This window comes from Columba livia, chromosome 19 (genome assembly GCF_036013475.1).
Source record: "Columba livia isolate bColLiv1 breed racing homer chromosome 19, bColLiv1.pat.W.v2, whole genome shotgun sequence".
Lineage (NCBI taxonomy): Eukaryota > Metazoa > Chordata > Aves > Columbiformes > Columbidae > Columba > Columba livia.
In genome coordinates, this window is record NC_088620.1 from 7,318,566 (window position 1) to 7,338,110 (window position 19,545).

Consider the following 19,545-nt stretch of genomic DNA (forward strand, 5'->3'; position numbering starts at 1 on the left):
TTTGGTGTTACAAATGGTCCGTGGGTAGGGACCTGTCAGGTTCCACCCCAGAAGTGGCTGCCGTTGGATGAGGTGATGTCTCTGCTTCTCCTCCTTGGGACAGGCTTCATAAAGAAAGTCAAGCTGCACTAACGATTTACTGATGTCAGAAAGGGATGGTTATAAACCCCTTCTCGTGCTGTCCTGGCCATCCTGCCACTGTCCTGGCTGTGCACATCCCTTCGCTTAGCTCTGGAGCTCGCCAGACTGTTCAACAAGCCAGCTCAGCTCTCTAACCCAGCAGAAGACTAATTCAGCTCCTAAAAATGTGTTAATTTCCCTTATTTAATATGGTATCACTCTACCATTTTAATAGATAAAAATTTCCCATGTAACAACCTCCTCTTCTCTCGCTCCCTATAGAACATGTGCCCCATTCCATCTTGACTTCTTTTTTGTGTTGTCACCCACCCTGGGAAAAACAGCCAAGTTGCTTGGTAGCATTTCACACGTGGTTAGCGGTGTGAGAATGGCATTTGCAGGAGTACCCAGATAGTGCTGTTGCAGACAGTGGTACAAGCTCTTCCTTAGCCCTGATGTGAGGCTTAGTCCTAGAAAGTGCTGGTGCAGCCAGTGTGAGCTGGATCTTCGATCTGAAGGATCTCAGGAAATTATGGGGCTTTATATAGTTAGTTTTACATGCACACATACACCTTGTGCTCCTAGTGGCAGTTCACAGAAATTGCTCTGAAACGTCCCATAAATAGCAGCAGAGTAATTGCAATGTATATTCTAGTAACTGCAGCAATAATAACACCCCCTCCTCCCCACTTTCCTCTTTAGGGGTGATCTGCCAAAATGAGAAACAAAATTACTGTGTCTGTTCAGCAAATTCTTACTGACAAAATCTTTAAGAGTTGACAAGAGTAATATACTGAAAATTAGTTTAGAAGTGTTTCAAGTTTCGAAAAATCAATCAAAATCAAATTAAGTTCTGAAGACACTGTCTGTAGAGTTTAAGGAAAATAGAGATCAGCTGCAGCAACACGGGATCGTGGGCTCAACTTCTAGGCAGGAGACTTGTATCTGCTCTGCCACGTCTTCTGGCTTCGGGTACAGAGATACAACTGCTCACAGGGCTTTGCTTAAGTTGTGATAATCTCCTGGGTTTGGGTACGAAAAACAAGAGGCCCAGCCTAAGCAACCCACAACAGGGTCCTCAGCATGGCATTTACCCCATCCTAAGGCTACGGCCTAACCAGTGAGCCATAAATCTGGAGTTAAAGAGAAGCTTTTCCCTCCTTCTTCCTGATAATTCTTTTCAAGATTTGTTAGTCTCAATGACAGGGGTGAGAAAACATAAATTGAAGCTCATAAAGATCCTCATCAAGGAGGAAAATCAGTTTATAAACCAGATCTATTACAAAAGCTGGCAGGACCAAGCAGGGGCTAACCAACAGCAGGGGCAGGGTTAAAGCCCATTAAATATTGCTCATTGACTCTGTTTCCTTCTTGGCTGTGTGATCTCTAATACCCCAAGCTTATACTGGTGCCAGTGTCACTGGAGAAGCTTGTGACTCACTGTCTTCTTGAGAATATGCAAAAATTGTATGAGAGTTTGTCCTGTTTCTGAGCGATCAGAGCCTTTCTGAGTAAGCAGAGTGCATGGCTTGCCTGGATACACTGTCTTTTTTGCCCTTCATCCATATGGTCCCCTGACCCCAACTTGGCCCAGCAGATCCAAGAGCTACTGACCTACAAATCCTCAGCCATCTGCTTTGCAATTCAGGCTCAGCCCAGCTCTTCTGGCTTGCTGTTTCAGCACTCACTCCGAGGGAATGGGGTTGCTTTAGGTTTCAAATTATGTCTGTCTTAATTATATTCCTCCTTGGGGTCCTAGAGGCCCTGGAAATTTTCCCCCACCCTGTCTTTTCCCAAAACTATGAGTCAACAGTTCAATTATAGTCTCTTTATACAGGCATGAGAATTTGTTTCTTGGGCAAAGTTCCTTGATAAGATGATATGCTACATAAATGTCTCTAGCAAAACACATTTCACAGTGAATTTATCTCTGCACAACTTCTCCGCCTTATAGCACCTTATCATTCCAAGACGTCTCAAGGCACTTTCCAAAAGGTGTGCAATAATAATACTTCACAGTTATACACAGCCTTTCATGGGAATATCTCAGAGTGCTGTATGGAGAGAAGCACTCAGCTCCATCAAACAGCCAGGAGTGCTGAGACAAGGGATGCAGAGAATTGCCCAAATGTATTTGGAAAATGTAGGGCTTGTGGTGGAGTACAGGACCCCACAGAAACCCCTTCCTTTGCTCCAAATGTGCTTCTCACAAGTTCATTGCCCACCACGCCAGCCTTGGAAACCAGCTGCACCACAGGAAGGAGATACAGCCTTGTCCTCTGGTCATGGGATGGGGATTCAACTCTGTTTATCCCATTTACCCTACACCAAACACATTTGTGTTATGTAAGGAATAAACCACTCCAAATCCACGAATGGTAGAAGCTTTGTAATGTGCTTTGTGTCTATTCCTGAATTGAAGAAATTTGAGCTCAGCTGAGGATCCTGTCCTGGACCAGAGCTGAGTACAGACCCTGTTTTCTCTGTGGGACAGAGCTCTGAAGGCTACTGTTGTCTCTATAGGACAGGTATTTCCTCCGAGAACTAGCCAGAAGTGCATAGCAGGTACATCCCTTTGCCTCTTCAGAGGCGTTTTCAATTCTTAAGCAGTGACCCTAAATTGTGGAACACAAATGTTCTTCAGACTATATTTGTTCCTGCCTGAGATCTTCTGCTTCACTTTGGAAACATTCCACCTTCTTCCACCTTTCTGCTGGAAGTTTTTCCTTCCTCTGGTGCTTTTCCTTGTTTGTTTGAGATTGTGCTGCAATTGGAAAAGAGTTACTCTTCTGGGGGACATCACGCAGCTGGATTGCTGATGGGCTGCTGGATTTGGTGTCAAGCCACAAGGCTTAAATCTTCTCCCTTCCACCACTCAGCCTGCAATGGCCACAGACACAGATGCTGCCACACATATTCAGGCCCCATCAGAAGAATCTTCTGTTCCCAAATCTGGGGTTGGAGTGATGGTAGAACTATTCTTTGCCATCAAAGGAGCCCCTACTCCAGTCCCCATGGAGTATGGGCACTACTGGCACTTTCCTCCATTGATGTGAGCCATTGCCCACACACCTCCTTCTTTGGTTCCCCCTCTGGTTGGAAGACAAGTCCCTGAAAAGCAGGAGATCCATGAATAACAATGAGCATTATCCTCCTCTGGGCTGAACTTCTAGCCAGATAATGTCTTCTTGCAATACATGATGGGAAGCAAACCAACAGCAACACACTGGGGTCCTGGTTATTTTTAAGGGTGCCTGATGACTACTCAGCAAGCTCCTAAATAACTAACCCTTTGGAGACACAGCAGCCTGGATGCCTGTCCCCTGTTTCATCCAGCTTCTGGCATCGACCATTCCCTTCCAGTGCTCTCCTTGTGCTGGGCTGCCACATCACCCACCAGCCCCGTGTCCCTGGCTCCAGCCCTGCCCATCACCTTCCTTCACACTTTATCACCTTCAGCAACCTCTCCTCTCCCTCCTCCCTCCCAGCCAGGCTTATATCATCAAAAAAATCACTTTGGCACCTTCACTGTCAGCAAGCAGCTGTTTATCTGCTGTATCACTGGAAAGATCTCTAAAGCCAGGCTTGGAAAACAGCCCTTCTTTTTATTTGGTGCAGGATCATCTGAAAGGAGGATGAGAAGCAGCAAGAATATGTTTTCCTTGTACAGATCAATATGACTTTAACCTTCCTCCACAGCAGGGCCTGCCTGCCCACCTCCATAGCTCACTTATTTCTCCTTCTCTCCCTCTTTGCTTACCCTTCCTGCATTTTGGTGTTTCCAGCACTTTTGATACATGGACCTCTCGGTCCCATGTGCATCAGGACAGAATTTCTCCCTTGTCAGAGCAGGTCTAGGGAAAGGTTTCCTGATCAGAGACTCAGTCACCCCACAATTTTCAGATCCTTTTTGTCCCCTCCTCGCTCCACTCTTATTGCTCCCATGTTATATACTGTACAGAACTCAGCTTCCAGCTGTTAGGAGCCACTAAATAAATTTTCCATCTCCTTTCTTCTCCCATTCTGGGGCAGAAACAACAGTGTCCTTCTCTCATGCACCCTTCACCTCTGCCGGTGACAGATTTACTCCTGTCTGGCTTCCTGCAGCTGCTGCAGCTGCAGCCCTGAGCGGGGGCTCCAGCATTGTTCAGTCCCATTCTCACTGTGCTGCTTCCCAGTGGGGTCACAAACAGAGAGAGCAGGTTTTCAGGTCCTCCCGTGCAGCTCTGAGGACTTAAGGCCAAACTAAGAGCAACAAGTGCACTCTTGTGCAAGCTTGATAATAGATTAATATTATCATTTTCTATGCAAGGAAACTGGGGAACACCTTGGTGGGAGGACCCAGACATGGTGGCACAAGAAGTGAGCAACGAGTGACACAGAGGTGAGAAAAAGTCCCTCAGGCCACTCACCCTCCCCCTGGCTCATGCATTAGAGATGTTTTTACTAAAGGGGGAGAAAGGCTGAGACGGGTGAGCAGGCAGTTCATGAAGATAGTCTGGGCTGGTCACACTTGATAGGTCTCTACGCATGAACAGAGAGCAACCACCACTCACCAGGGTTCAGCCTACAATCGGCAACAAGTGCTGAACTCATTTTCAAAGAAAAAAGAAAAAGACTGAGTCCTTTCTCAGACTGACATCCAGCAGCAAACCCCATCCTGCTATTCATACCCAGAGACAGAGAAACACTTATTTCTTCTCAGATGGAGATAGGACCGGGGGAGACAGGTTGTTACTATAACAGCAGTAAAGACACCCACCACTGTGCTAAATTGTTCTCGTTCCCAAAGCAATGACAGCCTGAAGGAGAAATGTGAGTAACTTCTCCAAGGTCACTGAGTAGCAGGGACAGGCATCCTGGTTTCAGACAGTGCGGAGAAAGGATTCACCCACTGTCCCTCTCCATTACCTCCCTTCAGATGTGAGGTGCTCAGCAGCCTCCTGAGCCCCTTGGGTAGTTAATCCAGACTCGCAAGGCTGACACTTATTCAGACAGACGGGGAGAGTGACCAACACATATACAGTTTGGTCCTTCATCCTCCATGCACAGCACTCTCCCTGCAAGAACGGAGCTGCAAAGGCATAGCTGCAAAGTTAAAAAAAAAAGGAGCGAGAGGGATCCCATGAGCCGAAAGGCAGTTTGAAATCTTGCTTTGAAAAAAATACAAAAAATAGAGCTGATGTGTTCTGTCCATGTCTAGCCAAACACCAGGTGCTATCAGAGATTAGACGCTTTTGCAGATAAAAGCAGGTAATAGGGTCTTACTAGATAAGGACAATAAGCAGGGAATAAAAGAGAGGGGGAAAAAAAGCCAGAGGTGAAAGGACAGGCAGCAGGGTGGAAAGCAGCAGATCAGACAGATCTGTCACTGGGGCTGTGGGGAACCAGGGCTTTGGACCCAGGAGCTGAGCAGAGACACCTGCTACACTGCAGGGATATGCCCTGGTTCCCACAGCCACTGGCACTGTGGTCTTGTCCTGCTGTGACTCCCACCTGTGCTGCTCCAGCGTGGGATGCACATGGCATCCCCAGCAAATTCCTGATTGCTGCTGTCCTGATAAGTAACGTGAAGAAGCGTCACTGTTTCTGGGTGGTCACCCTTCCCAGATGGTCCAGCATGCTGGCCAGACTGGAACTGGTATAAGCAATGGATGCCAAAAGCAGCCAGAGAGAAAGAAGTGCCTGGGCTGCTGCTGTTTGGCTGGGAGACATCCATCTCCTCGCCATGCAGAAACAGCCATCAGTCAAGGGTGTTATTCTGCACTGACTGCAGCAGAGTTTCATCAAGGGTGACTCTGGCTTTATAAGTCAAGTGTGATCTAATGAGTTTCTTGCTCTCCTCCAACTCCCCTCTGCTCCCGCTTGTCCCCTTGCTCGTCATAGCCCCGGCTCGCTCTGTGCAGCGTAAACGCTGCTGGTGTGCACTGCCAGGCAGTAAAACAGCTTTGAGTTTCAGAAGCTGTGATCAGCACCTAAGGGCAGCTGAAATGCCTGAGGGAATTTGCTGTACAGTAGGAACACAAACACAAAATGCTGCAGCATTGCTGTCCCTCAGAGGCCTGTATCCTTTTGTTGAAGACGCTCTATTGAAAGCCTTAATGACATTTTTGACACATCACCATTCCCTAGGCTGTTTGTAGTGATGAATCATCCCCCTGTCCTGTCCCACACCAGAGGGTCTCCATAGAAAAAAGCTGATTCCTGTTTTCCTCTGCAGAGGGGATCTTGATGCTCTTACTTTGTTAAAACCCCATAACTACAACCAGAAGCTTGGGAAAGAGGTGTCAGCCTGCCATGGCTTTGCAAGACCTGCCTCCCCTTGTGAAGAAAGTACAAGGACACTCAGCCGCTCCCCTGGCATCACTGTGCTGTTTGCAGCATCCAGACTTGTTGCATCCCGAACACCCGCCTGCCCGAGGGCCAGGGCCCCTACGTGATCTCCTCCGAATAAAAGTGGGTTACTGGGGAAGAAAAGAAGGAAGAGCAAACCTGCAACATCATCTTCTTTCTCCTCTCCTTGCACCTCCAAAGCTTCCCTGAGCTGCCAGCACTGTGAAGTCATCAGGACCTCTGCACATCTTGCATTAGAGGTGGCCCAGATCTGTAACAAATGGGCTCTCAGCCTCCTTGCTGCATGTGATGCATCAGCACAGGAGACCCATTTAACTGCCATTAATTATACTTTGCGAGAGAAAGGGGCATACTCAGGTTGGTCATTTTTCTGTTTCCAATGCCTCCCACCTAGATGGGATGCAGAAACTCAGCTGCATCCAGCAGGCTGGGTAAGACACCCCAGGCTTCCAGCACAGCAGAGTGTGCGATCACTTCAGTGTGATGCACAGAGACACCATCTCTCCCCTGGACCTGGTGGGTGCTGAGAGAACCCAGCACCTTGTACTGTTCACCCTGCATGGTGCAGGATCACACTGGAAACCCTGGTGTGGCATTATACCCATCATTCCCCCAGTATGCAGCCGCAGCTACTGGGAGCTCTGGTCTGTCCCTGATAGAGAAATATCTGCCACTTTCTATGATTTATCTGCTGTTTGAGTAGCGTGATAATTCCCAGATCTACTATTCTTCCTCATAAATGTGGAGTCCTCCTCACTTACTAGCCTCTTTGTTGACAACTTAATATCAGAAGATAATGAAAACCTGGAAAGATCCTGAAAACCTGGAGTCTCACGGCAAGCTGAACACTGTGCCAGCAGCTGGAGTGGAGAAAACTGCTTTCAGAGGAGGTTTAAAACCCAGTCCTGGCCATTCTGGGCTAATAAATCTCTCTTTGTAGTTTTTAAGAAGCTGATATTGACGTCTGTGGCCCAGTAAAGTTTCTGACTTCCTTTACTACCTTTTTGGTGGCAAGAAGGGCCCAGCAATTTGAATTTGCAGGGTGCTTAGCACAAAATGTCCCTTGCCTGATGCTTTGCCCTGATCATGACCTAGAAATAGTTATGCCAGTATTTAACTGATATCCCTCACATGCACTAGAGCATAATACAAAATGCAAAACTAACCCTGTAAGTTCCAGAGCACTTAGAGATTTTCACTTTACAGGGGCGAGGAGAGAGGGAAGGAGGGGGAATGGTAGTGGCTGCTACAGGGGTGAAGGAGAAAATCTATAGGTCTACAAATTGAGTAGAGGCCATAGCTATGACTGAGACATGTTCATGGTCTCCCTGACACAGCCCAACCCCTGCAGCAAAAGTGTGAGGGTACAGGACTGGGATACTGGTAGGTAAGCATGACCCTCAACCACATCCAAAGCAAACCTGGTTTGTCTCTCAATAATCAAACCTCAGGATACAGAGACAATTTTTCCTCTTCCTCACCACTTGTTATGCACAGGAAAAACACACAGCTCAGGGTAGTCAGGGTCCTTGCTCTATCACTGGAGTCATGAGCAGAAGGGAGAAGGAGAGAAAGAAGACTTTGGGGATTGTCATTAACCATCGCAAGTCTACCAAGGGGTCAACACAGCTGGAGCCAGGGTCCGGATTTTAAATTACGTTCTCATGTTCACATACAGGCTTCTCTCTAGCTGGGAAAGACAGAGGCCATCAGCACGTGCAGCATTTGACAGGAGACCCAGGTTATTGATTCACAGTTCTACTTCCCTGAACTTTTCTGGAGGGAAACGGGGCTGCTTTGCATAAGGCAGGCATATGTTGCAGCTTTGGCACAAGGAGAGCCGGTTGGCATTTCCTTGCCAGACTTTTCCCACCCTCCTCTGATACCATCTGCCTCCCTGAAACACTGAAACTCCCATCTGTCAATTTTACTATAAACACACAATTATCCAGGCTGCTGGGGAAGAAAAGCAGCGTGGCCAAACCTTGGCCGTTCATGGAAAGGGACAAGTTGGGATGTGTGGCGCTGTCATTGTCCCACCAGCTGGCTTGGTGAAGGGAGCCATGCCTTTTCCTTTCCAACACTGCATCTGCAGTGGTGACTCTGCTTCCAGTGATGGATGAGCTGTTGATGCCACCAACCATGCCATCCATGCTCTGGGCCTCTGGGAGCAGGATGCAAACCTGGAGCTCAACCAGAAGCTGGTGGGGAGCTTGCAGCACCCAGGTCATTGCAGCCAAGTCATGTTGTTTCCACTTTCTTCCTTTTCTGCCATGTCACATCAGAAATTACATCTGTGGCACAGCCACCTATAAGCCCCACCCAGATCCATGCTATACAAGATATCAGTTGTGCATCCAGTGACAGCATTCCCCCCAAAAACAAGGTCGGCGCTGGAGAAAAAGCCCTTTCTTGCCAGTTTATGTCAGCAGCGTATTTGTGACCAGCTTTGCCTGTCCCTCACCTTTGGGTTTCATCACAGCAATGCCCAGATCCTGCAAGCTTAGATGTCAGAACTGCAAGGGTTTTTTCGTACATTCTTCCTGGAAATCTCTCTCTTTCTGACTGGGGGCAGCTTTCTGTGACTGCAGCAGACAGCAAAGCGCTGACAGCAACCCATGGCACGAGCTGAGTCCTGCCAGCCCAGCCATCAGCAGTCAAAAGATCTCATCGGTGCCCTGAGTGACCCCCATTCCCTCCAGGAGCAGCAAATCCAAAAGAGCTTCTGAGTCAAGCTGGTCCACACGACGAGCGAGTGAAGCATGAAGACTGATGGGAAGAGAGGAGGCAGCAAATAACCATGGGCTGGGGGCTGATTTGGGGGGGCGGGAGGTGTCTGTGTTTTGTTTTATTAAATATTGATCCCTGTGTGGTGTCTCCAGCGCAGAAATCAGCTCCACCACCTGTTTCATTTAGCTGGGAAGAGGGAGGGGGCCGTTGGGTGGCAGAGGAGCTGGCAGATGGCATGTGTTCCCGGAGATAACACGGGGCTAGTTCAGAGGTTACTAATTGGGTTTCTGCTTGCCTTTCATATTCAATGTGAATCAAAATGAGAACATGTGGTTCAACACACACGTTTCATCCTCCTTCCCCGAGGATGCTCCCCTCCCCACCCGCTCCCTGCACGTCCTCACCCAGAGAGCCTGAATGGCGGAGGTGTTTATACCGTTCATTCACAAACCAAAGTGGGAGAGAGCAGAAAATAGCAAGGAGGTTAGCAGAGAAGCAATTAACACTTTTCTTACTTGGGGTAGACCCTCAGGCCTGCAAGCGGCTCTTCTGCACAGGGAAGGCTGTTAGCAAACTGCTCCTTCACGCAACCAGCATGGGAATCATAGAATGGTTTGGGTTGGAAGGGACCTTCAAAGGTCATACAGTCCAACCCCTGCCACAAGCAGGGACATCTACACCCAGATCAGGTTGCTCAGAGCCACTCCTGATGGGCTGGTTTGAGGGAAAGAAGCTCAAAACCTTTAAAGGTGCACTAGTATGTCTTGAGATGTGCTTCAACCTTGAGCTAGGGAGAAAGGCTCACACCCAAAGAGGTCAGTTGTTACCCTAGTAGAGGTGAGGAACAACACGTCTGCTTTGGAGTTCTCCTGTTCCTGCAGCCTCTTTGGTCTGTGGGGTGTCTCATGTATGTTTTGTGCTGAGATGTAACCTCACAGTCAGGGGCAGGGAGAGAGGATCAAGAATAGAAAGCAGGATGTGCACACACATTCTTGGAAGGAGGAGGAGGATGGAAGTTAACTGAGAAAAACAGAATGCTCTTTGAAACGGAAAAGGAAAAAAAAACTCACAAATCTTTTTCAAAGCTTTTTGCAAATATTGCTTTTTCTCCCCTCCCTCATTTTCTGACAAGCTGTAATCAGCATTCAATATTGTTGCTCAGTGCCCAATTTCACAGGGGATAGGTATCCACAGAGCTCTTTAAATGAAATAAATAAATACATCTGGCCACGTATTGCAGGGGTTTAGCTGGGAGCTGAGCTATTCTGAAAATCTGGTCAATCACGGTGACATTGATTTCAGGACAATTACTCCTGATTTACACTGGTGTAAATGAATGGAATGGCATTAAACTGCTGACTGGGGAGTCCATACGCAGGCAGAGCTCATCAGAAAGCCGAGTTCCCATTCTGTAAAAGCTTCAGATCAGCTTCCCCATCCAAATCAGGACAAAAATGGTCTATTTTTCTTAAAATGGAACAGAAAGAGGGTGAAAAAAAGCCATTTGGGTTCAATAAAAACTTTGTTTTTGAATGACTCTTCAAAAGGTTATTCATATATAATAAAAGTAGGTAAGCCAACTTTTCCTAGTGTCGTAATGAAACTATTTGCTTTGAGTTTTCTTTTTGCCCAGCTAAAACCTAATTGGAACTAGTGAGGACAGAAAGCTGTTTTTTACCAAACAATTATTTCTGCTCCCCACCCTTTTTTGCCTCTTGCATTTTCCACTGTCAAACTGTACCAGTGAAGTTTCCAAGCCGGTTTCTGCTCCAGCCGGGCTTTGTAAGCTCTTTCTCAAGCCCTTTGCAAGCACAGCCCTGCAGCATCACCATGGCACGAGCAGGCAGCTCTGAAGATGCACCCTGAGCAGCAAGCAAAGCAGGGTGGAGAGATGGCTGAGGAAAAGGAGAAATGTCAGGAACCTTTTAAAGCCACTTTTTTAGGGATAAAGGTTCTTCTCAAATGAAGAAACTGCCTGTTGTAGCGTCAGAGCAGTGAGGACAACTGTGGAGAGGAGTGAAGGCTATGTGATTCCTGCATATTTTTAACTGTGATTAGTTTATGGGGAAGGAGAGGAGGGGAAGAGGCTAAAGATCTTCGAGAGCCCCTCCCCTAGCTTTTAAAATACTTTTTACCTGGTTATATGCTCCGGACATAAATCACTGTTGCTCAGGATAAATGGAAGCCCGTAAGTGCCACGAACACTAATGACAACATTCATCAAATGCTGAACCGCTCCATATTGCACCGGTCTCCAGGATGCCTGCGGACATATGGACTGAGCTCGCTCCAGCAGCCCCCGCTCCCCCCTGCACCCCGGCAATGAGCCTTGGCCTTGCGAAAACAGGAGCGACCATCAGGCAGCCGTGCACCATCTCCCCCCAAAAAAACCCCAAAGTACACAGAATAGCTCCCCTCGGAGCCCCATCTCTGAGCACTTTCCCCTCCTATTGCTCCTGAGCCAGTTGTGCTCCAGATTCCCAAAAAACAGGTCTCCACCCCACCAAAAAAAAATCAACCCTTCATCACAAGTCAGCAACACAGGGCATATTCTCTGAAGCAATCATGTTATGAGCCTGCACAGTTGCTTGCTGGTAATCCTGCTCCCTTGCAAAGTGCAATGCATTAGTTTAATTAGCAAGGAAAGCTGGGCTAAGCCCTGTGAAGGAATAAGAGCTGCTCCGTAGCTGCAGTGGGATGATGCCAAGGATGGGCAGAGCTGGCTGATGGGAACTGGACCACAGATTTACCCCTCTCAGTACTAAAGTGCCTCAGCTCAGGACAAAATCCCAACCCCAGAAGTGCTGATTTTAAAAGAGAAAGGGAAAAAAGGGACCGTCTCCAAAGGCATTGGTAGGGGGAGTTTCTTGCACATAAAATGCATTCAATAGTGTGTATGTAACCAGTCTGAAGGGAAACATAAAGTTCATGGGTCTAGCATTTCACTGCACATCCCGAACCATCGAATAGGTCAGCCTGTAATTACTTCTGTTTATTGAAAAATTTATTAAACTGAGATTTTTCTGCAGTCGTATTTCTGGTTCAAGAGTAAATGTTCTCAAGGTGGAATTATTGCTCAAAACTTGGAAGAAGGACCAGAAATGTTTTAGGATAAGGAAAGCGAGGTAATATCCACTGAGTGATTCACAGCAGGAATCTAAAACTGGGTCTCTCTCACACCCCCAGCTGAGCTGATTTCTTGCTAGACCAAACTCTTTCCCTCTGAAAAACCTGAAAGAACAAGTTCTTGTTTCTTATTTCAGCTCTGAAGAAAAAAAAAAGAAGGCCGTGTAGCCTTCTCATTTCCTGGCCTTGAGCTTTAAGAAAAGGTGTGCAAGAGATTTCCTTCATTTCCTAATTTAGTTAAGTAAATTGCAAAGCCTGGGTTCAATTTAAACACAGAAGGTATGGCTACATCCACAAATGCCATGGTTTCCCCTAGAAAAGAAGGAAAAAATACAGCTCAAATAATTTCCTAAGGAGAGATCTAAGGATTTTTTTTGCTTGCTCACTTGTTTGTTTGTTTGTTTTTAAACCTATCAGAAAAGTTAATTTTGTGCTTGAGCTAAAGCAACTGTGTCTGAAAATATTTATTACAGTCATCTTGCTGCTTTCCCATGGGCATGGAGGGTGGAATATCAGTACAGACTGAAGGGGAATGTGGCTTTAGTGAAAATCAGCATTAGTTTCGGACAGTGCACTGAATCCCTCAAAATATTCATGAACAGGAGCATTCACTCAAATGGAAATAAATAAAAGTTTATTGAAATATGAAACTGCAAATAGAAATGGCTGTTTTAGGCCCTTTGCAGCAATTATGGAAGAGACATTCATTTGCTAGCTTTTATATGCAACTAAAAAGATGCTTTAATATAATTTTATAATTTATTTACTCAGGGAAATCCCAGCTTGGATGTGACATCTGTTTTCTTTTTCCTTCTCTCAGCAAACCCCAGTGCAGAAAACTCTTCATTTCTTACATGGTTTCTAGTTATGAGCTAGAAGAAAGGCAGACAATGCTCCTAAGGTCATAGTGTAGCCAAAATCACCGATCAGCTTATAAGACCCCATTTCCAAGGATACTTTAATGTCATTTCTTCACATTATATTGTCTTTAGGGTTGTCAAACTGAGGAAGCCATGAGGAAGGGGATGGTACCTGGTGGACATAGGGACTGTCTGTGTTTAGGGTGGGATGGCATGGCATGGCATGGCATGGCATGGGATGGGATGGGATGGGATGGGATGGGATGGGATGGGATGGGATGGGATGGGACGGGAGCCAGTGTAGTTGGGCTCTTTTGGAGATAAGAAGGGAGGAAAAAAATGTGGCCTGACCAGACAAGATTAGGAATTAAGGACCACCTTTTGCTAAGTATCAGGCAAAGACCACATCTGTCCAGGGGAGATTACAGCTTAAACAGGCAGAAAGGGCAAGAGGAAATAAAAGGAAATGCTAAAGGCTCGTCCAGGACAGTGCACATCGCTGCTAAAGCTTGTAAAGTGGCCCAGAAAAATCCTAATGCAGTAGCAACTGTATCTTCCACTGGATATCTCACGGTGAGGAGCTGTAACAGCCATGTATTGCCTGGGGACCAGACGCCAAAAGTCAATCTTCAGAGCACAGCCAGTGGGGAATGCTGGATCCTGCTTTCATGCGTTAATGCCTGGGCCGTGCTGCTTTTCCAAGCCAGAGATTTGGGCTTACAAAAAAAGGAGTTGCTGTGAAACATGTCCTCTTTCATCAGAACTGCTACTCAGGGTGGAGTTGGAGAAGTAAGAGATGCAACGTAAGGGTTCTCCAGGTTTGAGTCCAGCTGTACCGCACAGATAGTTTTAAAGTATATGTATAGGTGCCTACCGTGTGCCTTCATCTTATTAGACTGAGCCAAGGCAAGCTGAGCTCTCAAGACAGTTAATTTCATAATTCCCTCATTTCATGGGTGAATTTCATGCGTAGAAAAGCAAAGAATTAGCAGTATGAGTGTGCTTTGCAGGTATGAGACCAAATGAAATCTGGATGGAAGACACCTTCTTTCATGAAAAATGTAAAGTTATATTTAAAATTTTAGGGGGGAAAAAACTTCCTTCCTTCATCCTGGAAGGTCAAATATTGTATTAAAAAGTCAGGAAAATAAATTCTCAGAAAAAGAAGGATTTTATGTTCCTACTTCAAGAAAAGTTTAATAACTTTTTAGCCACACTCTTCTCCCATCCGTCTGAGTCACCCGTTCAGAGACCAGAGTCCATGTGTCCCCAGGCCCACTGTCTGTCCCTCTGAAGGGCTCTGGGCTTAGTGAGTCGGTCCAAACACACATACCCAAGGTGGATTTGCAGATGTTTAACAAGAGTGAACATTGCTAAGATTAAGGTATAGATAGTTGCAAGCTCTTGTCCATGGTGTAGGAATCCTGCTCCCATACCACTCACCTCCATTTGCACCCTTTTCATCTGTTGGTGGAAATTGTGGTGTGAAATGGCTGCCCAGATGCACAAAAAACCCAGTTAACTACATTCAGTGCAAATTTCCAACAAGCAGCCTTTCAAACTCGATAATATTTCAGGGCCCATTAATCACACACACAGCTCCCTGCTGCAGCAGGTGACTACAGGTTAATAAAAAGGGGCTTGAAATCAAACCTAAAAGTGAAGTGTGATGAGAAGCAAACACTCTCTCTCCTCCTTGGGCGGCAGGAACTGAGCAGCTTTGTTGGGGCAGATCAGGGAGATTTATTGCTCGAATAAAGGTCCATCCCACCTCCTGTCCCCCCCACCAAGCTGGATGGGGTTGTCACTGTGTCCTGAGCACCCTTCGCTCAAACCTCTTTGCATCAAAAGGAGATATCTCCCCCAGCACAGAGGCTTCTTTTTTGAGTTTTGTAGGTGTTTCACATGACCTGGGGCCTGTTTTATGTTTCCCTGCCTTACCATGGCCATAGCTCTCCATCCAGAAGATCTCCTTCTAGTGTTTAAGATCCTCCAGCCCCACAGACTGCAATTGGGTCTGGGATGTCTTCTCTGCCTCCCCCTCCAGCCACAAACCTGCCCTTCTCCTACCTACCTCATGTTTGCATACTTATTCCAGTTCAAGCAGCTCTTCTTATTTCGCATCCATACGGAAAATCAGAGATTGTCCATGGGGAGCGTGACCCCAGCAGGAGCTGTCCCTGTCCCTGTCCCTGTCCCTGTCCCTGTCCCTGTCCCTGTCCCTGTCCCCTGGCTGATGCTACTGGGCTGGGCAGCCTGCAGAAAGGGAAGGTGCAAGATGACAAATGGGGACAGGGGAGGTGACACCATGTGTGTGTGTCAGCTCACATTTGTTTCATTGAGAACTGAGGAAGAGAGGAATTGAGGAGAAGGGAAAAAAATACATCAGTGGGAGGAGAAAAAAAAAAAAGAAGATAATAAAAAAATAAGTGCAAGTGACTGAGAGAGCACATGCGGGAGAGGCGGCACTTCTGAACGGACTCTAATCTTGTTACTGGCTTCAGTTCAGGAGGCTGATATACCCCTGAGGACAGGTTGACATTTTGATGCTCCTAGTTAGGGAAAACATGAACTGGGAGAAGCTGCATTAACAAGCAAATAAATTTATGGTTGGCTGGCACCAAAATGAATCTCGCTGTTTGTCGGTGGTGCTTTCTCGGTGATGTATGAATAGGGTGGGCTCCCAGCACAGCATCCCTCCCTTCTCCCGCTCCGAGCCAGTGTTTGGTGCAAAGGGAGAGGGAATGCTATGGGATTTTCCCATCATGCCAGAGAATGGGACTGAATAAAACCCTCCAAAGGTGCAAACTCAAGACAGAGACAGGGTATTTTACAAAGTTCAGTGCTACTGTCCCAGCAGCTAGGCCAGTCCGAGTGGGTATGACATACCCAACCAGCAAAGTGTTGTCATCACTGAAATGAGACATCTCTGATTTATAGCAAAAGTCAAAGTGTTTGCGATTGCGCTTTTTTATTTTCTAAGGATCTCCCAGCATCCGCACAAGGCTGATGCTTGGAGGAGCATCCCAGGGTGTGAGTGACTCCTGGCAGACCTTGGGAAAGTCACTTGGACTCATCCTGCTGTCATTTTTCAGGCTCACACACCCCCAGGGGCTGAGAGGGGTTTGGGTGTTTTGGGATCTCTCAGGGGAGAGGGGTCTCTGGGTAGGAGCATCTTTCCGAGAAGGGAATCAGTGGTCAGGAGGGAGAACAGCATTGATTTGTAAATCCTTGTTTTGCTGCTGAAGTGAGCCGCTTTCTCTGGAAAAATAAAACTTCAGAAGGTCTCACATCTTTACACAGTGGATAGGGGAATAAAAACCCCCAAAACCCAAAAAGCTGTGAAACCTGGACTTTTTCCACACCCCCTCCAGCAAAGAAAACCTTTTGCTCTGAAAGCTTCCTCCAAGGCACCTTGTGCAGAACAGGGGTGTCAATCACAGGGTTTCATCTTGCTCTTCTAGCATCCAGATCAAAACATGCCGAAGACAAAATTATTTTCACAGACATCTGTGCGTCCCTTTCATTGCACTTTTATTTCCCATTTAGGAATATGATTGAATTAAACCTTCCAACCCCTCCACAAGGGAGAAAAAGAGGAATAGCAAGTACTGATTTGCCTCCCGCATTCTGCAGGGAGAGACCAGCAGCAATTTATCCATTAGTGCAGAGAAAAGCGACGGTGGGGTCTGATTCTCTTCCCACTGCAGTGATGCTGATCAGGTGTAACTCCACAGACGTGACTGCAGCCCCATGGGCTAAGGGGACAGTCAGGCCACTCTATCCTTTCTACCTTCACAGGCAGCGCTAAATATCCTCTGTTTTCCAACCAAGCAGAAGTGGGAATTTATGGAAATAATAATAATAATGATTAAACATGATTTGCACTTCTCAAGCATTTTTCTTCTTGGGAACTCAAAGTTCTTTTGAAACTGAAATTAATTATGCTTCATAACCCCCCTCTCGAGGTAGGTCAAGGACAATTAGGGGCTGTTCCCACCTCTGGTGGAAGCAAAGAGAATGTGTGAGCAGCTCAGAGCTGCCCATCCCTTCAGCACAGGCTGAGATGAAGGATGTAGAACCAAGCAGAGACCTTGAGGGGCTCTGGGGAGCAGCAAAGCATCACGAGCTGAGGCTGGGATGTCCCTGAGATTCCCAATTCCAGCAAAAGAAGCCTTTACTATAATTGGAAACGGTTCTCTTGTGAGAGATGCATAAAGTAGTAGTAGTAGCAGTAATAATAATAATAATAATAATAATAATAATAATAGTTTCCAGAGTGGGATGAGACCTTTCTAATTTTCTTGCAACACTTAAAGGAGAGTTATCCATGCTACTTATCCAGCGCCCTGGTGATAAAGAGGGATAGGCTGAGTTGTGAAAGACTCTGATTTGTTTCCCCTCCTCTTCTCCTTAAGACCAAGGATTTGAAGCAGGTTCTCTTATGTACCAGGTGAACATCTCCATTCAGAGCTTCTCAGCTGTTCTGATCCCTCTTTCTCTCTGCTTTAGCAGAAATTTGACCCTAGACCTGAGAAACCTTTTCCAATAAAAAGTCATCCTATTGGTTAGTTCCCCACAAGCTTTGGACACATTTCACACTAGCACAGAAACACTGAGCCCTTCTCAGCCATTCCTCCTAATCAGGCCCCAAGTTACTCATCCTGGAGGAACTGAAAATAACACTACAAGACAGTAGCTTATTTCACAAGTGCTCAATTAATTCAGAGGCAGCCTAAAATGAGCAGAAACCTCAAATTTCACCAGGCTCATTGGTTGTGAAGGCGCTTAGGAAAAGCACAGTGATATGAAACCAAGGCACACGAGCTAAAAAGTTATCAGCAGGTACTGCAGGAACTCAGCAAAACCCAAACTCACTTCTCAGCCCAGATTTTATCTCCTCCCTCCCCATCCTGCTCCTCATTTGCAGCTCGCAAGAAATGAATCTTCGGCAGTTTTATTCCATTTGAGTTAATTTTCCTGGCTCACTGGAAACTCAGGGAATGGGTGAGGTGCTGAATTCCAGGTTTCTCAATATCAAAGCCCTGGTGAGTTCAGCTGGGTCACAGTCTTTTTGAGCACGAGAAGTACAGCAGAGAGAGCAGAGAAAGGAGGAGAGGAGGGAGTTGCAGTCCCAGGGAAGTCCCCGTGCAGTTGGTGGCATTGCTGCTGGTGACAGCACCGAGGTCTCCATCAGCCCTCCCCAGGAACCAGCCAGCAGCAACAGCCTCCCTGTGAAATAACAGCATTGTAAGGTGAAAAGCAGAGCACTGAGTGAAAAAGGGAATCCCTTCTTCTCAAGCATCTTGAGGTATTCACAAGTATACCCCCCAGAATCACAAATACATTATAAAGGTCCCCTTGGCAGCCTCACCCACAGCTCATCACACCCGCCCAGCCAAGGTTTAAAATGGGTAAATAAAGAAATAAGCACGCTGAGCCTAAAAAATCTCAGTACGACTAAGGATGCACCAAACCACTTCTCAGTTCTCCACTTCATCCAGCACAGCTGTATTCCAGGGGAGGGAATGGATCAAATGAACATACAATAACTGACCAGCAGGACACCCCACAGACATTGCATCTGTTAAATCATAACCGAGCAGGTGAAAAACATAAACTATAAATTCATCTATAAAGACATACCTGTTAACATGTATATACTTACTTCAATTTATAATTAGTATTATAAATTACAATTCATCCTGACCTGATGATTACATATGCACACTGTTCTTTCTATTGCAAATGAAAATCTGAGCACATCTGGGTCAAAAGTTACTGCACAGAAGATTCTTCAGGCAGTGGATGCTATTCAATGAATGCAAAGTGGCTTGCAGTATGACAATTCCACTTACATTTTATTGCTTTTTAAAAGAAAAAAAAACCTAAGTGATACAGTTCTACTTTGCCATTTATTTTGCCTTTCTTTTTTTGGACTCTTACCACATTATCACTTGTAAAAGACTCTAAAAGTCAAGATGGAAGTGTCAGAGTGAACTTATCAGCTACCAAAGCCAAAACAGTTCAATGCTGATGATAATCATTCGAAATGCAAATATTTCTCTCCAGATTATTCTATTTTTACAGAGCAAAATTAAAAGGTTTATTCTACTTTGGAATGAAATCGCACTGGGAATTTCACAGGATATAAAATCTGAGTTCAACTCAGTTCTACTTGCTAACTCACCACATGCTGATGCAAACTTACCCTACACATTTTGAAACACCAGCCCCGGGTGCCATCCGCATCTATTCCTGGGAATATTCTTCTCCACACAGAGCCAGCGCTGGGAGGAAAACACTGAGACTTCTGCCAAAATGCACCCAAGCCTGTATTTCATCCAAAAATTCC